Source organism: Pectinophora gossypiella, chromosome 4 (assembly GCF_024362695.1).
Source record: "Pectinophora gossypiella chromosome 4, ilPecGoss1.1, whole genome shotgun sequence".
Classification (NCBI taxonomy): Eukaryota; Metazoa; Arthropoda; class Insecta; order Lepidoptera; family Gelechiidae; genus Pectinophora; species Pectinophora gossypiella.
In genome coordinates, this window is record NC_065407.1 from 17,728,623 (window position 1) to 17,744,321 (window position 15,699).

A 15,699-nucleotide genomic window follows, 5' to 3' on the forward strand; every position below is an offset into this window, starting at 1 on the left:
ATAGAACTTGAGTACTCGGTACTAAAGACACCGCCAGCCCTGTGCTCGTTCGTATGTGGTGTAAAATATGCAGATGAGTATTGAAAATGTGACGTCGCAGCGCCCGCGGCAAGACGCGGCCGAATCAAGGGGATCTGAGTAGTTCAGCACTAAGTAGATATATGAACTGTACATACAAACAATAAAATTGTGACGTTATTGAGTAGATAAACATAGCACGGATAGTTATCATGTGAAACAGTCTTCTCCTTCAAGACAACTTGTGACTCTGATGCATATCCCGATAGCGTTTACAAGCGTAACTTCTGGTAAATGCACATTGTATTTACTAGACAAAATCACTATTTAGCACAAACTATTCTTTAAAAAAATGTAGAACGCTCTTAGTTTGAAGTCCCAGGTTCGATCCAGCTCAGGTCTAAACCAATGATTGTTGAATTTCGTTTACGAATTCATGTTTGGTTCATAAATGATTATCACGTGCTCAGCGGTGAAAGAAAACATCGTGAGGAAACCCACATTCCCGAGAAATGCATTTTCAGAGGTATGGTATTGTGATCTAACCTGTATCGTGCTGGTTTTCCCTTCGCGGGTTGGAAAGTCAGACAGGCAATCGATTCTGTAAAAAACCGGACATGTCAATCTTCAGGTTAGGTAAGCGGACCCTGTGAAAGACGGGATAATGCTAGGGGGATAACATGTATGAGTGTGCATGTGTGTGCGCATTAGCGTGGCTAAGTGATTCATTCGATCGATTTTCTTCCACCTAAAATATAAACAGTATTTGAAAAACATGTAAATTTTAATAGTCTTCTTCTTCTATCGTGTGGATTGTGAGGTGGATTACCAACCCCATCAACACTGGTTTCAGGGTTATTACAGAGCCGCCATAGGCCCCTGACATGACTCATATAACGACTACTAATTTTAATAGTCTTCAAAAAGATATGTAACCAAAATGTCTCAACCCCTATTTTGCCTGTCCAATTAACTGACTTCTAAAAGATGTTGTCCTTGGAAGCCTGTGTGTTGTAAATGAATCTCCGGCGCGTTACGACTTGCAGTGCAGTAGGCTGTGTGCAGTTTCAGCAGCACGGGCTGCAGCCGCTCATTAATTTGCAGCCACGCTGCCACACAGAGCACGGACACCGGCAGGGGAACTGCTACAATGCTGTTTTTATTGTTCAGTTCAGATGGAAATGGACCCCAAAGAAGTTTTGCGTAGATGTAATTATCAAGGTTGGAATTGAGCAAATGTTGTTAAATAAATTTTTTAAAAAAATCGCTATAGGTTAATGTATTTCTCCGTTAAGACTAGACACTTTGTTTATCACAATATGTGCAACTCGGTAAGCTCTTGCTTCTTTATTACTGTTATTAGTCTAAAATAGTATAGATTTATTTATCAATTTAGATACGTAAGCCTTTCGTTTCTGGTCCAAATATTTCCTTTCCATCACGGAGCAAGTACCCCGGCGGCTCCAGTAGACTGTGCGCCGCCCGGCGGTAGCGACCGCACCTACATCACGGCAGTACGGTGCGCAGAAAAATCTCCGGCCGCGCGCGCACTGACAGGCAGTCATTTGTTAATTCGCTGAAATATGGCCGCCGGCGACGGCTATTCATTATAAGGCCGGCTCGTTTGCGCCACACGTGTGCCAATACTGACTGCAGAATCAACTGCATTCGGCGTTTAACTGTGTACTGGCGTTCCTTTGCGGTTTCATTATTTTTGCACGGGAAGAGCGGATAGAAGGCTGGCCATTTAGGCTTTGGGCTTATTAAACGTAATGCTTTGTCGGAGAGTGAAAACCTTTTTTCTTTATCCTTATTCTAAAAGACGGAATTTATACAAGTGATTAAGCATCTCATCACCCAAGCGTGACTTTGTGCTGCCGTTGACCCTTTCTGCGTACATTCCTATTTACATAAGGGAGATAAAAAGGCCACAATAAAGCAATTAATCTAAAATGCAGTAAGTATTGCAATTTTACATTTGCGCATATAAAAGTAAGTGTGCAATGTCAACAATACATAGCAGTATTACTTTCTTAGATTAATTGCTTCAATGTGGCCTTTTTAGCCATCCAGCAGTACCTACAGATATTCGTTCCATCTACACCTAATATTTAGATAGGTAAGGCATTAAAATACATATCCCCATTTAAACGCGGTAAGAACCCGTTATTATGTGCTTTAATTATTAAAATACAATTTCACTAAAACAAAGAAAATATAATGAAAATGTTCTGCTGACGGTCCCCTCGGTGCATTCAGTCGTGCAATAGCGACTGTCAGGTAGTGTTGTCTGCCTCCCTCCCATGATGTCTCCATCCACCCGTCCCGCTCTTCACGCGCCTCTATTTTCGACTACTTTGTAAAGATTTGGAAAAACATATGACTTTAGATGTTCGCTCAAAAATGTTTTCACGAGTTTCTCATAATGTCAGATTTTTTCAATGGAACGCAATGATGTGTGGTGAATGAGGTCGTCTCCATTTGTTTACATGACTCCACCACCGCCACGAGCAGTATACAAGGCATTCCCTATGAAAGTGTACATGTTACATTTAAATAAAATGCAAAAATGTGACGAATTTGTATTTTTTGTTAACTGGGTCGTTCTTCTTTTTTATCGACAATAAAAAGACATTTTCTCATTTTATCGGATTTAACATCTTATAAATTATAACGGCATTAAATATTTTAAAACATCATATAAAGATGTGTCTGTAGAGGACCATTTAGAGGTTCTCTTTATCTTGGTAACATACTTTTCTTTGTAGACACATTCCAAAAAATATTGTGACAGAGTGGTCCTTTTCATCGGAGACAGCATTTTAATTTACCACTCTGTCACAGAATTTTGTGAAAAACAATCAAGCTTCTTTAAGGACTAATTGAGGAACCGATTAGTATTTTGCTTGTATTTTGAGTATAATAAGATAACTATATTTTTGGACAATGGAAACATGAAACAAAATTCTAAAACATAACTTATCAGAAGCAGAACGAAGGACAGATCATTGTCGATAAAAAAGAAGAACGACCCAACTACGTTTTTGCATTTAAAAAATGCAAACGTTACTTTAAATTTGAATACATCAATGGCTGAAGGAAGGAGGTGCATGTTTATGTTCGTTTGAAATACCAACTCTTGAGTAAAGAATATTCTACTGATAACAACCATGGGTAAGTACTTACTACCTATTGCATAATCGTATTCGGAATAGAACACAACTTGCTTCTAAAATGGGTATTCTTTTTCTTTCGTGTGGGTTGTGGGGTGGAGTACCAACTTCATCAACCCTAGTGTCAGGGTTACTTAACGTGCCGAAGTACGGATCATCTTACTTTCGGACAATCAGGTGATCAGCCTGTAGTGTCCTAACCAAAGTAATTTTTGTGATATTTCGAACCCGGGACCTCCGAATCGTAAGCCTAACGCTCAACCACTGGACCACGAAGGCCGTTAAAATGGGTATCAAACTTCTAACCTATCGCTTTTTAGATGAATTACTTCAATCACTCTTCTGTAAAATCTTCAAGCTAGGTTTGCGGACCCTGTGAAAACGAGACAACGCTAGGAAAATGAGACGACAAGTCATCAGCAATTAAAAGTTACTTTTTTTCAATTACAGCTTACCAAGAATCTCTCCCAAGCAACTTTTGGATTGAGAGAAAAGCAACATAATTATATCAAATCAAATCAAATATACTTTATTGCGGAGCTCGGTGGCGCAGCTGTAAACGCGCTCGGAATGCATGTTGTCTCTCTGTGAATGTTGAAGTTAAGCAACTTTCGCAAAGGCCGGTCATAAGATGGGTGACCACAAAAAAAAAGTTTTCATCTCGAGCTCCTCCGTGCTCCTTCAGTCGTTAATAACCACCAATCCGCACTGGGCCCGCGTGATGGTTTAAGGCCCGATCTCCCTATCCATCCAGGGAAGGAAGTGGGGACGTTAATGGGCTGATGATGATGATGATGATACTTTATTGCACACAACATACAAAACAAATTTACACAAATGAATGATGGATACAGTGCAATCTGGCGAAACAGAGCCAGTATATCGCGACACTTCACAATAGTTTCCATCGACATACGGAGCTAATGTAATATAATACATACGCATTTAGTATTCCCGTGTAATACGTATAATTTGAATAGTCATAGACATATTATAATCAGTTGCATAGTAGCCGGGTGATCATAGGCCCATTAGCATTCACCGGTGGAATCCGGCCCGGACAGTAATTGTAACGTCCGTGCCGGATAAATATATCACGCCGGTACCACTGAATACGTCATCTAGATAACTACTATCTTCTACGTGATAATGATAACTGTCACCACCTACCATTATCATTGCAGGTTATTGGAACATGATTACCATTGGCACTGTCACAGGGTCGTTGTTATGCCCGCTGTAGTATAAAACTTGCCTGTATCCAAACGTTGCGTGGAAGAAATTGCCGCATAAAGACGCCTGTTGTGTCGTTTATGATCAATAAAGTATTATTTATCTTGCCTTTTGTACCAGCAATTTGTTGTCGGATGAGAATGACAAGAAAGTTATTTTTTCGGTGATATTATAAAGTGATAGAATTTTTGTATATTTGCCGCAAATGGTATCTATTTAGCCGGACAAATGGGGAGCGCAAAGGGCTCTCAGCCGGTACCATATTTAAGACTACAGGCCTGAGGCCTATTTCCATTAATCGGGTGTGAGCCCTCAGCGCTTCCCATTTGTCTGGCCAAGTCTGAGTAGTTTATTCCATCATGTGCGGCAAATCTACAATAAGTCACGACAAAAAAACATTAACCAGGAATTAACCCTGGACACCACGTGCTTGAGGGATTATCTATGATCCAAACATGAACAAACATTCATTTTCATACTTTATGAAGTTGAATAACAAAGCCATTAACCAGTTACCAGTAAAGGTAAGCAGAGCGTCTGATCTCGAATGTTCCGATGTACTTCAGATGAAACTCCGGCGCACATCTCGACGAGTTGGCGCATACTTCGGGATATTTGCCGCTTGTTCTCGAGTTATGATCGCTCCGAGCTTCAAATTCTAATGAACAACACTTCACTTTAATATAAAAGCTTGAGACTCCGATGTTTGATAACTACACTATTTGGTTGTATAATAATCACCAGACATAACTACTTAGGTATCTATAGATTTATATTTGCCACTAGGTATAGTACGTCCATCAGTTGCTTCTTTCATAGCTAAATTAAGAGAGCATTACGTCAATGCAATGTATGTGTTTTGAACTGTACATGTAAATGACAGATATGATGTCAAGCACTCGCCGTTCGGGGAGTCGCTGTCCACGCTACAATTCGTATATATGATGTATAATATTATGATATTATAGGAAATTAATATAATTATTTATTTACTGTGTGACAGTTGTGTTTGACTTATATATTTGTATGTATGTAGGTATATACGTTTCTTTTATTTGACACGTTTATTGACCTCTCACACCATGTGGGGATGGTTGGAATAGGTCTCTTTTAGAGATAAGTCCAACTTTTGTATTGTTAACTATCAATTTTTGGCATTATTACCTATAATAATGTGTACACTATAGAGTTTAACGTAACATAACAAATACTTGATTGCGCATACGGTAAATACAATATACAAAACAAAAGAGAACGATTGGCGCCCTTATAAATTAATATAAAATTAAGTTTCTCCTGTTAAATTAAATGTCTCGTAATAAAGATTTTTATTATTATTATATTAGAAACGCTGTAGTCCCACTGAACTGTGTGTGTGTGTGTGTGTGTTCTTTTCCTCCATATCTTGCGTGCTGTCAGAGATTTGCATACGTCATCACCCAGTGACATCCATCATCGTCATCATCACAGTGACATTACGCGCCGAAATCCTTAAATAAACAAAATGAAAATCGACCTTTTATCTCTTATGTGATAATAATTATTGTCTCAGAAAAACTTAAACTCAGTAAAAATTGTAAACTTACACCAAAAATGGAATATTGATTATGTAAAAAAGTTGTACCAGTTTTTTCTGAATAAATATTTTCATTATTAAAAAAAAATCCAAACAAATCGGTAACTTCTGGTAGCTTTACTTGATGTGCTTTCAGAAGTAGATGATATTTAAAAGCGATATTTAGTATCAAAATCAACAACATCAAAAAAGCCATTAGATGCGTGTTAAATAAATAAATAATACCATCCTATTAAAAAAACATAATAATTGAACGTGTACCTACTTTATAATCCGTCGTCGCGTGCGCATATTCTCACGTCCCCCGTCCCACCACCACAGCCGCCGCGCGCCGTGTATTGATATACATAATCCCGGATTGGAACTCACTCCCCTGCCAACCAGCTAAAAAACACAGATTGGTTACAAACAGAAGCTAAGCAAACATAGTAATAGTAACTATATATTTATTATTAGATGATGAGTTGTTAATTAAATAAAGCGTCAAAAAAACGCAATATGTCGCCATATTTTGGGTCTAATTCGTTCATGAAAATAACATAACATAAACAGCTTACTTATATACATCCCACTGCTGGGCACAGGCCTCCCTTCAATCAACCGGGAGCGGGTTCATGAAAATATTTTACTATAACTGTAACTTTTATGTTTTCCATTGCAAGCGCTTGGATCATCATTTATTATTTATTTTTAAAAAATCACACCACCAGACCTCTTGATTTCTGCCTGAAATTCATGTTTGTTCCATATTTAGCCTGTCGTTTTTCCATCTCTTTCCTTTTGAGCGTAGAAGAAAATGATATACATAAAATAAAATAAGGAGGTGTCGTCCGCTGGAATCAGTACTTCGGAATCCAGACAATTCCGAATTTAATTTAAATACCGCAGCTAACAGTTTCCAACTTCGCCATAAGAACAGATTCCATTTTCCATGTAAGTCAAATTCGCACTAAGTGAATGAAGTTAGCAAGTGAGATCAGATCGGGCGGTGTTTGCGCAAGAAGTGCGGGGTTGCTATTCGGGGGCCGCCGATCAACTTAGATTGCGCACAGACTGATTCCATTGCATTCATTCATCGATGATATAACGAAACAGACACCTGACGTTTCATATTTCGTGTCGATTCCTTCTGTCAAATAGCTGCGGTAGGGGAGCGGGGCAGGGGGAGGGGGGAACGTCAAAATAAAATAAGATAAATATAATTCTTTGAGAACAAAGAACACAAGGTACAGAAAATAGAAAACATATACGAAACGGCACAACAGCCGGCCTTGTTGCTCATTCAGCAGTTTCCTCCAGGGAACCTTTATTTTCCGAGAAACTGTGAAAGGCATACAAACAATACAAAGAATAAAAATAAAATTGCTATTCAAAATTCTAGATTAAGTAAATTAAATTCATCTTTTTTGGGGTTATGTATACCTTTAAACAATAAAATACCAGATAATATTTTAAATTTCTCAGAAAATAAATTTAAAGCTCATGTGAAGCTTACTTTATGTAAAAAAGGTTAAGTATTATAAGATTAATGACTACCTAAATGATAAAAATGTCTGGTATTGAATGTGTTCCTCTAGTTATTAAATAACTTGTAAGGTACCCTCATTGATTTAAAAGATGTGTTGCTGTTGCAGTTTCTTGTCATTTCTTCTCCTCAGCCATAACACCTTGCGAAATGACGTAAATTCAAAAATTTTACATTGACCTGCAACAAGTTTATCCACGATAATTACGTTGAATAAATGATTCTGATTTGTGTTCTGATTGGCTCAGTCAAGATCCTAAACACGACCAAAGGTCACAGGAATAGTCGCCATTGGTTGCACCGCACACGGACTTACCAGTCAGATGTGTTGACAGAATCGATTCGTCTGTTATTAAGAGTCTAAAGAGTGGTATAGTCGATGCATTCATTGTTACCAACCCCCTCCCCCGCCCCGCATCAATCTCTAATGGATGGTTTTGTGAACACGTCGCGGAATATCTATTCTGTTACGTTGTAAACTGTTGTGTCGCGGGGTGGCCGTGAACCGTGGACGTGATGACGATTGCATGCCAGAGAGTTTTCGTAGCAATGTCGTAGGCTCGCGTAGTCGACAGTCGTAGTCGTAGCGATGGGCTTTGCTTTATAGTGAGGTACTTATTTGAGTTACATGTATGGTCACGAGTACTAATATGTATCCACTTTGATACCATGTCACATTATCTTTTTTGACAAATTAAACCGTAAGTCTTATTAAATATCAAATATGATAGTGCGATAGGGTTCTGAAGTGGGTACATGATAATACTCATGACTGTATGTATATTTCTTGAAGATCTCCTTCTTTGAGTTTAGGTGCTGAATTCGATGGCCGAATAATAATCAGGGTTAATATTGAGCCCGTCAACATGATATTAGGGTTATTTCTGAAAATCTTACGTAAACTAAGTACATCAATCAATTTTTTTTTTCCAATTCGAGTTATTTTTTCAATTATCTTTAAAAAAACTCATCTCAAATAGTTGTAGGTAAGTACCTACAACAAATAACTTTGAAAGTAAGTACGTAATAAGAAATAATAAATCGATTACAATTTGAACAGAAAAAAATACGTTCGAAAAAACGTTTCGTTTCCAATACAATTGGGGTGATAAACCATACATTTATAAGACGATGTGGGGTGGAAAACTATAACGACCGCCTGTGTCCATCCGCGCCTCCAATTACACGTGAACAGGTAATGGCGGCCTCTCGCCTCCGGTGCGACGATTATTACGGACAAATGATCGTCTTAAGGCGGAACGTGGTGCAAGTTGCAAACGATTTGCGAGAAAGGGAACGGATTATAAAAGATACATTAGGCCGCCTTATGGTGAACATCACGTCAGGACCTTCTTGAAAAACCACAGTCGGATGTGATTTTTGTTAACAAAATCACACAATAGACAACTCAGTTTCAATCCAGGTAAGTAGTCTCAATGTTTACCCGGTTTTAAATTAATTGAAAGAAATCGACCTTTTGTTGAAGAAAATTACATTAAGTACTTAAATGTGATTTTTCAAAAAGCCGTTACTAGGCGACGGTAAGGAATTATATTAAATATAGATTCTTAAAATGTAAAAAAGTAGAAAATATTTATGTATTAAGTAAGTAAAATCAATAGATAAGATACTCATAATTAAGTTACTTGTATACAAATACCCAAAAGTTAATTGATCTGTTCCTCTTTTGCTACGCAACAAAGTCGATAGTTGTTTGTCTGTTTTTTAACACTCACCAAACACATTATTTGAGATAAGAACTTCGCCCACTATATCAGCAGTGTGTGAGCTCGTAACCGAGACCGGCGCCGACCGGGGTAGACACAGGGGGCGCATTGCCATCGTTATAGCACTCATCTCTCGATACAGCGAATTGATAAACGGACCTTTTACGGGAAGCGGCCGATAGTTAAAAGGAACTCCGGACTCTACCCGTACGCTGTTAGTGACACATCTTTTGTTGGAAAAAAATGTGGAAATCGCTTTGTCCGGGATGCGTTTTCTTTTTAAAGTCTTCTGCGTGGCCGGCCAGAACATGTGCCGGTTTTATAGTCTTTGAAAATTGTTTCTCGTTATTTTTATTTTCATACCTAAATGTATCCTCCGAAACGTAAAAGAGAAATTTTTAATGTAAGCACTTATTTTTTTTTTTATCTTTTAGGATTAAATTCTACATAAAAAAGCCTTGCATAAGATAATGAGATAGATATCTGTTGTCTTCCTAAGGTCGAAATTTCCAGATACAATAGTTAAACAATGGGGTTTGGATTTTAAAAGGACATTCGGCATTACGACTATACGTAATTCATAACATTGTGTACTGCGTTCGTAGACAAATCGAATTAATCTTTCAAATAAAATCTACTATAAGCTCTGTGCTTCTAAATAACCTTATTATAAGACGAAATAAAAGCTATGGAAGCTAAAGGGGTGCCAATCAAAGTGACCCCTGCAATGACGCGTGTGATGCGAGTGACGGGGTGACCAGCTATAATGGTACTCACCCTCACGACACGTGGTCTGTGGATATAATTTATTCAAGTGATTCTTTGTATCATCTTAATAAAACAGTTTAAGTTCTGAAGTTCGATAAGTATATTGTATTCAAAAGGACATGAACAATTGTCAATTGCTGATGAAAGAAGAACAACAACTAACTCTAGAATACTTAAAATTAACTCGTTAACAAATCGAAAAAATATATGGTCTTGACATAATATAAGGTGTCAATACTATTACACTGTCATTTTCGTTTGCAACTTGCCTTAGGCCTTTTGTGATAATAAAAAAACATTAAGTATATTCTTATAACATACGTAATCGCATACCATGACTGTTACCTGATGTGTGTACCTTTTAAATAAATAAAAAATAAATAGACATAAAATCTTATCTTAAAGGTAGTGGGCTCAATAATAATAATATGTTGGACTGGTAGATAAGGTAACCTGGAGATATTTAATATTTTGTCAAAGAGTACCTATTACTTACTTACCAAGAGTTGTTTTCTCAAGATGACGCGACTTATTTATGTAATTTACTTAATTACTATAATTAATAAATGTTTAATCATTTCGTGGGAAAGTTCCATTGGACTAGATGTAAACAAAGTTGTTTTGAGTAGGTATTCTAAGGACGTTTCCAAATCCCGAATAAATTAAACTGAGCCACCTCAATCACGAGTTTGCTTTTGACGTTTCAAAAACATTTGTAAATTGAATTGATGTAGTTACAAAAGAACTGGGATGGTTTGGGTTTATTTCGTAGTTGAGAGGTTTTATTAATTTGGACCTTGAGGTTCTAGCTTTCCTGGCCTTTGCAATTATCAGGGGCCAGGCAGCTGTGACGAATCGAATTGTGATTCCAGCCAGGGCGGCATAAGTCGACGGCGGCTAAATCCAAAATTCGCCGTTTCGAGGGTCCGAGTCGAGATCGGATTTGAATGGGAATCAGCTTAAAATCAGCATAATCCCGTATTTGTTTCTTAAAGTTTTGCGCTGAATTATTCGCAACTAAGCGCCTTGTGCCCGAGACTGCTTCCAGGCGAAAAATTCGGCGACGCGACGTGGGGCGGAATATACAAATTAGAGCGAGCGGCGGATTTAAATAAGTAAAGATGTTGTTCCAGCGCCGCTGAACAATTCTCAATTCAACGGAGTCACCATAACCTTTTATTTGAACAAGTTTAGGTAGACCAGCTACTTTTTCCTTTTTCCGACCATCATTTTTATTTATTTATTTTGAGGAAGACTTACGGCCCAATAATCATAACACACAATAGAAACAGTATAAACTTATTTACTTAAGGAATGTATATGATTCTTCTGTTTACAAGGCTGCCGCCCGCGGCGGTGGCGGTGGCGGCGTCGGCACAACAATCATCAAAGTTGTCACAGCGTCAGGTCTCGCGTCGCGTCGTCTGTTTGTATGCGCCCGCGGCGGCAGATAGTTCACTAACTTTAATCCCACAATCATTCCGCTAGTTACTGAGATGAAGCTTGTAATGAGTGCCGACTGTAATGTGTGAGGGGATACACGCTCTAGAGCTTGGAGTAATGAGGATATTGTTATGTTTTTATTTATGTGGTTGGCTTTAACAGCCTTCATGGTATAGTGGTTAGAGCATTCGGCAAATGAACGAGGTGCAGAAGTTTAGGTTCGATGTGAATATTGTCGGGATCACTTTGTGAGACTGTCCTTTATTTGGTTAGGACATTGCAGATTGAATCACCTGATTGTCCGAAAAAGTAAAATCCGAAAAAGTAGAGGGCACGTTAAGCCGTTGGTCCCGAGCAGCCAAACACCTCGACTAACCCGCACTGGAGCAGCGTGGTGAAATGTGCTTCATACCTTCTCCGGTTGAGTGAAGAGAGGCATGTGCTCATTGTAGGGGCTATTGTTGGTATAGTTGGGCTGTTTATGTTATGGTAGGTTATATTATTGGAATCCTTAAATCTGTGAATATATCTGTGAGATCTGTTTCAGTTCAGCCAAGAACCTTTCCTACAACGAAAAGCTTACTTCACCATTGCAGAAGCCTATTAAATAAATTATGTTATCTTATCGTCCGGCTGTAAATGCGTAATCGTAGGCATTGGATTTTCTGTATTCCATCGTGGAACAGAACAGAATAACATCGTTAAAAATCCTCGAAAAGTGAAGACAAACGTTTGCATTTTTAAAACTGCAAGCGTGAAGGACCACGTCCACGTTGATTCAATTATAGCACTACATGACCGGACGGACTGTGGACGGGTTACCAGGTTAAGAGCTTTTTCGCATTTTTGGGGAAAAAGTACTGACGAAGAAAATTTCGAGAAATAGGACCAACGCGGAAAGTACAAGATAAAAAACATTAGAGATAACTAACGGAAGTTTCTTTAAATTTTTCAACCAGTTCAGCCCCGTGGCTCACCTTTTTGAGGGAATTTTGTTTTTTTTTTGCTGTGTGGGACATTTACAATAAATATTTTAAACATTATCCATTCTTTACATGACACCTTGACGACCTCGGCTGTTTATTATGCACTGTCAAAGTATAGTGGTGCATCATTATAGTTTAATTTATCATAACGTGAGAATCTACTTCACAAACTCTCTCGCATCTTTCATATTTACTTCACAAAACAGTTTTGGAGAACATTATAACAAATAATGTTGTTTTGGGGTTTTTTTTTTGTAAGAAATGGGGTAATTCCAAAATAAAAGTCTGGCAACCCTGCCTTATGCATTCACGCCGCGCCCGCGCCGCCCGCACATTAATAAGTTTTTAATTCGCCAATTCTCGACAACCGCCCTGAATACTGAACGTGTGAAATTACAGAATTTCGGCCGATATTTTGCCAGTTAAAAAAATTGCTCTGTTCTCCAGCTTTATTTCCGTTTCACTTGAACTTTAGTGATTTATTGATGAAATAATAAATTTAATATGTGTTCAACGATCAAAAGAAAATCTTTTAAACGATCCATACAGTCTACCATCAGTCTACCATCATCATAAACTTGCATTTTCTTATCTATTCAAAGAAACTCCTTCGAAGCACTTTTGTAGAAAATGTGGTGAGAATGGTCAATATAATATTATTTTATGAAATCTCCTTTTCCTCGAGCTGCAATCAGATGTGACAAACAGAGCAACGAACCGTCCCTGGTCAGCCGACTTCCTGTGACGTCATTACCACGCTCGCGGCGGAAGCGAATCAAAACATGCGCACTAGTAGGAACCTTATGGAGAAAATACGAATATGTTCACATAAATCAAATAAACTTGTGTATTTTCAATCTTACATGATTAAGACTTATAGTGACCTGATGACTAGCTTCAGAATAGTGAATAAACAATTTATTTATTTAGCACAACTGCCAAACCATTCATCCAGAATGAATTACTTCACTTCACCAAACACTTCAGGACCCCGATACCGACCCCGCCGGCGTGGTCGACGATTTCCCTCTTTCAGCACTTATCGCTATCGACCCACTAGGGTCGATTAATTCTTTCAAATATTTTTCCTCTCCGACTACGCCCTGAGCCGAGGTTCGCGCCCAACTGGGCACCCTCCGGCCTGTTGTCTTAAACGTTGTACCGGGTGAGATCCTTCAGCGCTCCCCATTTGTCCGGCCAAGTAGTTAATGCCATCTGTGGCAAATCTACAATAAGTCACGTCAAAAAAAAAACCAGAATGAATATCATCAGTACTTCGGTAAGGAATAAGTAAATGCCCGTTTCTTATAAACCAATAAATAGGTGTAACAATTTATCACCATGCTGATCCGAATTCAGCGTGCCCAGGATCGCTTTATCATGAAAAAAATACGTTTTTTTTCTCTATAAGTAAGCAATATGTAAAGTAATTCGTCGGTGAATTAGGTAGGACTAACGCGCCGTATCGCGACGTCTCGCCCGTAATTTATGGGCGGCACAATTCGCGGAGAGACGCACAATCTACCGCGGATTGGAATCCTGAATTAGGAGAAAAGCTTCAGAAAATAATGTAAAAGGTTCTATGGAAAACTTACGAAACAGAATAATTATGGGAAATATATATCTTTGATGTTATAGACAGGATGAACTGGAACGGTTTTTGTTGCCTTAACTCAAAAACAAAAACTTGTTGTCATCAAAGTTGACGACTTTTAGACTTACTTACCCACTTGTATTTTAACACTGTAATACTTCTATTTCGCAATAAATAATGTCGTTCAACTTAATTAATGTTTGGATCATAGACATGGTTTCCAGATTGTGTGCCCGGTTAATGGCAATAGGCTCGCCTCCATAGCTGACACAGTGAGTCTATATACTGTACACCTCTGCCTACCCTTTCGGGGATACCGGCTTGATGCTATATTAGTGTAATTTAATTAAATAGTGTAAATTAATTCCACCATGCGTCTGCCAATAAGGGCAAAAATGTACGTTTTTATTTTCTTTTTAATAGAAAAGGGAGTGATAATATTGCGCAGTGTTGTGATTATTGGGCTGGTTTCAGGCGGGACAAACAAAGGGTGTGGTGCAAAAAGTTTGACAGGTCGTTACGCGGCGGGACAGTGGGTCCCCCCCCCCCCGTACCGTACCGGGACGCTAATTGGCTACCTGGGGGACATTCCCGTCACTAGTTAGGTGCGGTTTATTGGACTCTACATGCACTCTAGAGTCGGTGACTTTTGTAGAGGTGAAAATTGTTTTACGATACGATGGAATCTCAATTAAGCGTTTAAAATTATAGTTTGTAGAATAAATGCACATTTAAATCGAAATAGCTTTAAATTGTATGTGAAACTAATGTTGTTAGTGCTCTATATGCTCTGCGGAATGGTATAAAACTGCCTTTAGATTTCTAAAAAGTTATTTATGAAAAATCTTATGTACACAGCTTGAATACTAGTCTTTACATTAGGTCAATGTGAGTAGTCATATCATGAGACAACTGCCCTGGTACCAAGTGTCAAACTGTTATGAATGAAAGGTCAATGACCGACGTGGTCAGTGTCCTTGCAAGTGTTAAATTAATCACTGACCATTTTGACTAGCACCCAAACGCGCGTACTGTGCGCACGAAAACGCGGCGACAATTTGCAACATCGAATACCCGGTACTCTGTGACCTATCTACATACATGTATTACGATTGGAAAAAGTTCAAAACTCCGCCGTAACAGCCATATCCAAATTGGAAACACAATATTAACGTAAAAGGCTGTATAGGCCTCGCAAGTAAAAAACCTAATCCATGCGAAAGCCCACACGGCAGGTATTTAATCTCGGTAATTGGCGAGCTTATCGAAGTTGGCGAAGTTTGCTTATTACGAGCGACTCCGAGCTCGAGTAGGAGCGGAGCGAGCGCAGCCGGCGCGGCGGAGCGACCGGAGCGACCGGAGCGACGGCAGCGGCGGCCACTCATCAAATTAAATTACAGCCAACTCCGTTACACTCAACTCTTCCACGTTTTTAAAAGGCAAAACGTCATAGATACTTTACTGCAGACTGTTTACATGTGGTTGACATTGGTTTTTATATAGTTACTACGAGTACGTAACGTAACGTACATACGACAACAAACTGTCTCCCAGTTTGGAAAATGTATTGAACATCGTAAACGGTATTTAAATAAATATAAAAACGGATGATAGGCAGCTTAAAAAGAATATGAAATGGTACACCCAATATTCAAC